The following is a 9,305-nucleotide window of genomic DNA, read 5'->3' on the forward strand; positions in this document are numbered from 1 at the left end:
ATGTAAATTGTAGTGCAATAAGCCTTGCTTTAAAAAATAAATTAAGATATATTAGTTCCAGGATTTCCTCCAGCAAATTTCAACCATTTTCTTGTGACTATTGAATTACACAAGAAGTTCCATTTAGTGCAAGTAAAATAGAAGGAGAATCGAAGGAGTTAAAATAAATGGCAAAGAGTGAGTATGTGTATAGCGTAGAATCAAGGCTAACCAAAGAGGTTAGTGAATCTGAGAAAGGGGCTGATAGGTGGTGTACAAATGCTGGGTCGAGGACTTCAATGAGATAAATTCATCAATGAAGCTAACTGAGCAAGTGAAGTGGAAGGAAGTCAGTGATGAACAAGTGGTTGCTGGAAATGCTGATTTCATAGATGGTGCCGTTTCCACAAGTGACAATTTCTAGGTTTGACTTTAGGGCAACTCAAGAAAAGTAGCTGCAAATAAAAAGGTCAAGCAACTGAACAGTCATGGAGAGAGATGGATCAAACACAATGATGGTAGAGGAAATGTGAATGGGACAGAGGTTTCAGTGGAGTGAAAGAATAAAATCCATTTGCTGAAGTTATTAATAAATGACTGGGAGTATTCACAAAGTAATGAACAGTAACCAGAAGTAGGAGAGGGTAAAGGGCTCAAATTGCATAAGCCTCAAAGGGAAATAAGTGTGTATGTTTTTCTTAAAAAAATGAGAGATAGAACTTTGAAATGGAAGTTACATTGATTAGTGTGCAGGGAACATAATAAATTTACTACACAGTCCTGAAATCCTGACATATTAAGAGTGTTTGAAGCCAGCTAATGCATCTGCCTACCTGAATGTGTTTCTGCAGAAATTTTTAAAAAGCTGGTAAAATGGTAAAGTCATGTTACAAGCCTTGAGGATATCAAAGTTGTTAAAGTTTTGGAACAAATATATGTAACAAATTTGAATGATGGAATGCATTTTCATAAGACAGTTAATGATTAAAGCTTCACCATGAGTAGCGTTAAGAACTTAGTGGAATTTCTAAATGTTAATGAGAAATTGCAGGAAAAAAATCATATTTTAGAACCTGCAACCTCCCCTGAAAAAGGCTCTGGCGTGGATGAAGGGCCCCTGGGAGACATCAATTTTCAGTTGTGTCAAAAAGCTGTGCTAGGGAAGAAGCTGAGGGTGGATGAGAAACACTGGAAGGAGCTGGCAGACTTCCCCAAGTGTCACCTCTCTCCTTGTGTTGTTCTTGGTGCCGGTCCTTTCATTCCTCTCCTTGTCTAGAACCTATACTTCTCACCAGTTATTTCTGGCTGCCTTGGCTCTTTGCCTGCTCACTTTAATCTAATATCCTCAACTCATCCCTCTCCCTCTGCCAGCAGACTGGTAGATCTAACCATGTCATGTGGAGAAAGAAAGAAAGAGGAAAGTAGCAAGAAAAACAGGGAGGGCTATGTTTTCCCTCATTTGGGGCTGCCAGTTTTCCCCCTTTCTCTTCTATTATAGAGGTCTCTTGTTCTAAGCTTTCTCAGCTGAGCAGTGAGACCGTTGGGAAGTTCTTTTTGGATGCCATTCAGTTTAGATGGACTCTTGGTTAATGTAAATAACATATGCCCAAATCTACCAGTAAGACCCTATAAAATATTCACGTTTCTTAATACTTGTTACTATTCTAAAACGAAGGTTAAAACATTGACATGGGAACTGTACATTTTTCCTAATAAAATCACAAGTTGCCCTCAAGGAAATGTTTTGTTCTATTCCTAAATGTATTTTAAAGATTTAGGCCTCTCTATAAAATTACTGAAATAGGTCTGAAACTTTATTTTTCTCCTCTTTCACTCAAATCCCAAAAGGTTAATGTAAAAGTAAACGTCGAATAGGGTAAAACAAGGATTAGAAAAAATGAACAGAAGTTATACTGGCTGCTTGGCTGACTGGGGGTGTGGGAGGAATATTGCTCAGCGTACTTATATGACCTCTAAAATGCTACAGTACAATTTTCAATGCCACAGTTGCTTATTATTCGATTCATAAGCAGAGAGCTAGAAATATGATGTGGATATATATGTATATTTTCAATATTCGGGGTACTAGGAGAGCTTTTATTCTACTATCTGAAAATATAGCTTTTCATATTTTAATTATATTTCCAATTATACTGAGAGCAATCATAATTTTTAGAAAACAAACTTAAGTTGCATTAACTCTAACTAGCTAACCTGACAAACAAAACAGCAGTCAAATTCAGATACTTTATTAGTTTCCATGAGTTTGAGCCTATAATTGATTTCCATGAAAACTGTTGTTATAATGCTATACACTGTATGGTTTATCACTGATTATTATACTAAAAAGAAGTAAATAAAGAATGCAAAAAATAAGAAAAGAAGGAATACAGGAGGGAAGGAAAGGAAGAAAACAGCTGGTGATGTGTAAGCAAAGCCAAGATATACAGTCCCCCTTCTTAATATTATCTCTATATTTAAGCTTATCTGTAATTGACTCTTTATAGGACATCATGGAATTGAGTGTATACTAGTTAACTTAAAACGACTTAATCTAAATTGAAAAATATCAAAATACAATTGATTATTGCTGATTAATACCACTGAAGCCAAACTTAAATATCAGCCCCAATAATTCTTTTTTTCTGTTGTTGTTAAGATGAATAAAAATAAAAACACAAGTGTAAGCCTGCACATGAACATAATTTCACATATATTCCTGTAAGAAATTTATTTGGTACTATCCTATTTGTTATTCTTTGCCATGTCCCAAATATGATGACCAGCCAATTAACTGGAGTTTATTTTATCATTTACTCTAAATATCAAGCAAAAACACAGTATGATAAACACAGCCATTTAAGATTATTCTTGTTCCGTGCCAATGGATTATCCTGACAGGAAAGTGCAGAGCAGTTAACTGTATGGTAGGGATTATTTATTTGGGGGGGGCTGTTTTTTTTTATTAATTATCATGCAACTTGAAAGGTGACTTGGTTCTTAAATAGATATTTAAAAATCTTAAAAATATAACTTATTTATCTAATGTTGCTATTTTTCAGTGACTGGAAGCTCTTGTCAGGACAGGAACTAACAAGGCATCTAGGATGGGAAGCAAAATTGATTAAATAAAATAATTTCAGAAGCTATTAAAAATCTCATAAAAATCACAAAACTCTGTATATAAAAAAGGAATGTCATCATATTAAAATACAATTTATGCAATATATAATAATACAATTTCTTTTGAGATGTAATCCCTTACTAAGCGGTCTAGACAGTTGGTCTCCTACTGCAACATCTTGTCAATATATGACAGATGCTCAGTGTCAGCTCTTCAAAATATGAATGCCGTTTTAATTGAACGTATCTAGATATTTACAATTTTAAAATTAAATCTGGAAGTTTGCCTTGCCTGGATTATTTTCTCCCTCAGAATTTCTCTTTTCCAAAATCTAATAGAATATACTTTCCATAATCTTGCCCAAAGTACTCACCCAGGGATCACAAAATTGAGTGGCATCATGTTAAATTCCTTAAAGAAAAATGACCGCCAAAAACAGCAAATACATTTTCAGCTGTGCTTTTGGCTGTCATTTCATTCCAGGGAGCTGTCACTTACCCATGTCCTCTTGCTCCCTTTGCTAATTTCCATTCTAAACACACTCCATTGCAATGTTAGTACTCACAGTAAATCACATAGAGAGGATTCCTCTACTTTCCTGCCTTGATTCCAAGAATCCTGCCCAAATGATGTAAGACATTTTCCCTATGTCTCAAACACTCCTTGGTGACGTGCTGCCAGAATAGGCCTCCTCCTAATTCAACTTCACTACTTCTCTACCGTATTCTCTGGTGTTGAAACTGTTAAATGTCATTGTGACAAGCCCTTTCAATTCCCATTTTCTGTTAACCCACATTCACTGCTATGTTAGCAGTAGACTTCCTAATTCTCCAATTTATTATGTCCATTTCAATAATTATATCGATGATCCATCTAAGACAGTAACCTAAAAGATATTTTCACCTTTTCCGTTCTAGAAAAAGAATAAGTAAATGACATATACAACATGTCCTTGTATTTTGGGCAGTCTTTCCCTTGCACTTGGCTGCAACAAGCTGGCCCCTAATTATTTAGTATTCTCTCAATATGCTGTACCTCCCAACTCTGAGCTTATTTTATTTTAATATTCTCTCCAGCTGAAAGAATTTCTTATGATATATTCATCTGCCTAATTCAAATGTGACTTCCATTTTTTTTTATCTTACCTTGTTATTGTGCTTAGTTATGGCTCCCCTGAACTAATGGGAAATTTTTAAGACAAAATTAATTTTTAATTTTGAATGCCCAGATCAGTACCTAGAAATTAATACTCCATCCATTAGTGTTTACTGAATTGAATGTATTTGAACTAATTTTAATTAATGCATAAAAGGACATTTTAAGTTCAAAGACAGCATAAATTTGAGCATTCATTTTCATTCCTCTATCCTTGGATTTCTCTAATATCTCAAGAAAGGGAATTAAAATAATTTAATTATATAAATAAAATAAATTACAAATATTAATTACAAATCACAAATTAATTATTACGCAGCTTTTTATCATAGTAACTGGTTCCCGATCTTAGTGTCATTACATAGTCTATTTATATAACTTGGATAAAATTCATCAGTCATGGAAATTTTTCATTGAATTTTTTTTATTTCAGTGGCTATCAAACTGAATAGCAGGAACTATAATTCCTAGGATTTTCTCTTATCAACTGGCCATTATGAATGAAAAAAGATTAATGTTTTCTTCTGTTTCAAAGTCCATGTCTTCAGTTGAATATAAAAAATTTCCCAATTTTCTTTCTGAGAATTTCAATTCTCTCATATTTAGTAGATAGCACTAGCAGTCTACACCAGAGTGAGAAGTAAACATATAGAGACATAGGAGACAGCTGTGAAAAAGTAGAAAGTAGTATTAGAAAGTAAATATAGCATTGTGACCATTTTATCAAAATGGTGTAGAAAAAAGTTTATGACTAAGTGATAATTTTGCTCATGGTAACATGTCTTCAATTTATAAAATTGTAATAATATCAAAGAAATCTAATATTGCATCCAGGGAGCAGTGGTATCTAATTTTATTCAAGAATGTATCCTATTAAGATTTATAATTTTATTATAAGTCATATGTATATATATTATATATATACATAAAATAAATATACATATCAATTTTAAACAGAATCCTTTTCTGTTTACTTTTCTATTTCTTCTGGAGTCTTCATGGGTTCCCTCAAACCCCTCATTTCCTGTTTTGTTTCTGTAATTGCCAATGACACATACGTGAGACAACTGGCCAGTCTTTTAAAAAGCAAGTCATAGAAGATGTGAGAACTGATTAACAGTAATGAAACCTGAGAATTTAACCTGACATAATTTGTATCAGACCTTGACCATTAACATCTACAATAAATAGTCTCACCTGATCCTGAACATTCTTATGTGATAAGAATTTGTCTAAAATCTAAACTAAGGGAGTTAGTTTGTCTAAAATCTAAACTAAGGGAGTTAATTAAAAACTAATGCTTATATTTTTACTCATATTTCATCTTCTTCTATTCAGCAAAATTGAATATCTGCAACAAAAGTAATATTATAATATTTTGTTTGAAACAATTTCAAGGATTTCTATAATAAAATGTCTTTAAAAATTAAACTTCATATATGTTATAGAAATAAAATTTTCATCAATAACTTAAACCGATTATATTTACTACAAAATTTAGCTGCCTAGAAAACAGTCCAAATTATCCCATAGAAAGATATGTTTTCCTTGTTTATCATTAAATTATTTTTCCATTTTCCATTCTCATTTTCTCTTAATTAAATTTTATTCATTCAAGTTGTGTTTAGAAAAAGGAAAACAATTTTTGGTCTATTTACAAATGTCAGTTCACAAACCGCTAAATATCAATCTTCTACATATTGTATTAAATGGATCATGATTACTGAAAATGAATTTTACTTGTGTTATCTAAATGTCAAGGAAAGATTTTTACCATTTCACGTGTCCAATGTCCCTTGCCAATACTTATTTAACCTCTGAGGGCACTAAATTGTAATTTGAAGGAAACTTTAATGATATTTAGACTAAAAAAATGTATTTGCTATGGTAACCCGCAAATTAAAAACTCTGCTGTAGACATTATATTACGATTAGAAATGTTAATATATTTATCTTTTAGAAACAATGCTATAAATAATAGTTCACCCTTTTTTTTTAAATTCCTATTTAGTCCCAAAGAAAAATGGAAAAATACACCCTAAGATTTATATGCATTTAAGAGGAATTGAATTGACCCTGATTCTGAGGAAAAGTAGGTTTCACCGTAGGAAAATGGAGAATTATCTGGATATTTCTTGAATCTTCTGAATATGGAGATTTTTAAGAGCTTTCGAGGTTTATGTTGCCTGTTTTTAGTGTGTATAGTTTAATTAGCAAACAGGTCATTTTTGTTTTTTCTTCTTAAAGGTATTCTGTTTTTTATTTGTAAAATAATTCATGATAACTTAATGCGATGAAATAAGAAAATAAGAAATGATCAATTAAATAAAAAATACAAATAGGAAAAATAGCATCAAATACAAGTACAGAGGGAAGGAAAAGGTATTGCAAAGAAATAATTTCTTATATTTATGTATAGCCCATGAACAAGAAGTAGAAGAAGTAAAAAGGGAGAAGCTATTAAAAGAAAATCTTCATTTGTAAAGGTGATTGCTATTGGTGGGATTAACCAAGCTTAATGGATAAGACTCTACAGACTCCTGGGTGATATGGTGCTGTATGTCTTTCTTATAGAAAATGTCTCCTATGTCTTTATTATGGAAAATGTCTACCCTGAGAAGTTAAAAGCAATACACTATTTATATTTTTTATTTTCCATAGTGGATTACACAAAGGAGAGATGCAAAATACCTTGCTGGTTATGAAAAAAAATCCTAGATGATTTTTACTCTTTCTTTTAAAATGGAAATATATTAGTCATACAATTTATTATAGTCTTCAACAATTTAGTATAGTCTTCAAAAGGATGCTTGCTATATGCAGGGCACTGTTCATGGCTTTTGGATAAAAGAGAATATTAAAAATTAGCATTGTCCTTAAGACAATGTCCTTAGACAATATAACTAAACAGTCATATTTAGATAAAATATAAATAGGATGCATCGCTACTGGCTGATAGGAAATACATCACCCTGTTTTCATACACTTTGCAATGATACTTGTAATTCCTCCTGCTAGGTCCCTCTGGAGGCACCTAGAGCCCCCCCTAGCTCCCAGAGTCAAGAATGAGTACTGGTAGCAAGTCAAGCTGATGATGCAGTGATCACAGACACAAAGAAGGTTTACACAAACAGCTTATCCCATAATAGAAAGAATGAAAGTAATAAGAAAGTTACACAAAGTGAAAATACGTTTTTGGAGAAAGAGGACAGGTCAGTTTCCACGAATGAAGGAAGGCTGGGAGTCTGAATGCAGGCTGCTTTTATAAGTTCACTAGTTTGTCCCACTTTTCTCCTAGAAGGATTGGTTGTTCTTCCCTGCTGTTGGGGTGACTGGTAGATTGAAGTTATATGATAGATTAAGATTACCTCACAGGTTTAATTAGATGAGAATGAGGCATAGGCCAGTTACAGGTCACTAGGAACTATTTACTATGCGTATACCCATAGGGGACAGTTCCTAGCTGCAATTTGGTTCCTAGGTTCAATTTGGTTCCTAGGTACAAATTTAGTTTTGACTGTCTACCATTAGCTCTTAGCCACTTCATCGCCACCTGTTTACTGTCCACCACCCCTAATGTTCCTGTTAAGCAGCAGAGTTTGATACTAGTATTGAGTAGACTGTATTCTTGCTTTTCATTCTTGTGGTTCTTAGAAGTAGGTTCTCCAAATCTGTCCAGGTAAACACAAAAGATGTAAATTCTCCACCTTTGTTTATGGCTGAATAGCATTTCATGGTATACATACCACAGTTTATTAATTCATTCATGAGTTGATGGGCACCTGGGTGGTTTCTACATCTTGGCGATTGGCACACTTCCTGTGTGAAGGGTTCAAATTGGACTTTTACCTTACAAATGCAAGCAATGTAACCTAATCATTTGTACCCATATATTAATCTGAATTTTAAAAGAAAAAGGAAGTGAAGTTTGTTTTTCTATTCATGGAAGTTTGGGCTTGTGAATAGCCTGTTCTCTTGAAATTCTGCTCAGTTTCATGTAACCATCGAGTCCAGGTTATTTTGTTGTAGGTTGGAGGAAAACAGTCAGCACACTTGTTCCTGCCAAGCCTGAGAAATCTGAGAGTTCCCAGACAAAATTAGCCAGACTTTTTTTTTAATTTCTGATTCATAGTATTCATAAGCAAGTCCAGTTAAAACCAGATGAGTACAGAGAAGAAAAGACCTGTCAAATTGATTCACAGTATCATGAGCTGGTTGGTCTTTAAGTCACTGTTTTTGAAGCGATTTTTAATGCAGGAAGTACTAACTGATAGAGTGCTAGAGAGGGTGTTTAGGACTTACCATATTCCTTCTCTGAAAATGTTTTGCTTAACTGGTTATGATATGAAATCTAGTTTTTTGAAGTCAGAAATTGTATTTATAAAATGAATATGATTTTCTATTCTGAACCTAAAAAGCTAGAAAAAACAAATGTTCCATATACAGGTATTTGTATTTTGCATTAGATTTGTTTAAGCCTTTAATAAAACAAAATATGGTAGATGATCCTCTGCTCTATGTTTTCTATTGGGGAATAACAACAAAGAATTATTCAGGGAATAAGACAGATTTCCGAAGACAAAACTTCTTTTTATTATAACACATTTAAAACATTTCAGCCAATGGCTTCAAGAACTCAAGAAATCAAACAAACAAAATAAATTTAGTATTAATCTCTGTGCTCTGATACTAATTACTTAACATAATCTTTTACTAGCAAGACACATATTGTAAAAACTGAGTCTCCCTATCCTAGCAGAAGACCTTGAAATGCCAGGTGAGTCTATTGTAGCAGATTCAGAGGTTAAAGAATCATTTTGTTTTATTAATCATCTGCCCCTGGAGAATTTTCAGCGTTTTCTGAAATAAATGATGCCAACCACCTTATGATATGGGAGCAATTGTTTTTACCTCCTCTCAGGGCTATTATGACAATAGCCTGTGATTTTCACTTTATGCCTAAGATCTTAACAAGGACTTCAATGAAGACCTAGGTCAGGAAGTCAGAATGTTTTATCATTGACTCCTCACAGGCTTCTAAGGAAAA

At 33.1% G+C, this 9,305-nt stretch overlaps 1 non-coding gene across 1 annotated transcript; it reads left to right on the forward strand.

The window, feature by feature from the left end:
- The first annotated feature begins 788 nt into the window (after positions 1–788).
- Positions 789–918, forward strand: LOC128591069 (small nucleolar RNA SNORA33). Its single transcript, XR_008381505.1, has one exon. It is a non-coding gene; the product is annotated as a small nucleolar RNA SNORA33 (small nucleolar RNA).
- The last annotated feature ends 8,387 nt before the right edge of the window (positions 919–9,305 follow it).

Source organism: Nycticebus coucang, chromosome 7 (genome assembly GCF_027406575.1).
Source record: "Nycticebus coucang isolate mNycCou1 chromosome 7, mNycCou1.pri, whole genome shotgun sequence".
Taxonomy (NCBI): domain Eukaryota; kingdom Metazoa; phylum Chordata; class Mammalia; order Primates; family Lorisidae; genus Nycticebus; species Nycticebus coucang.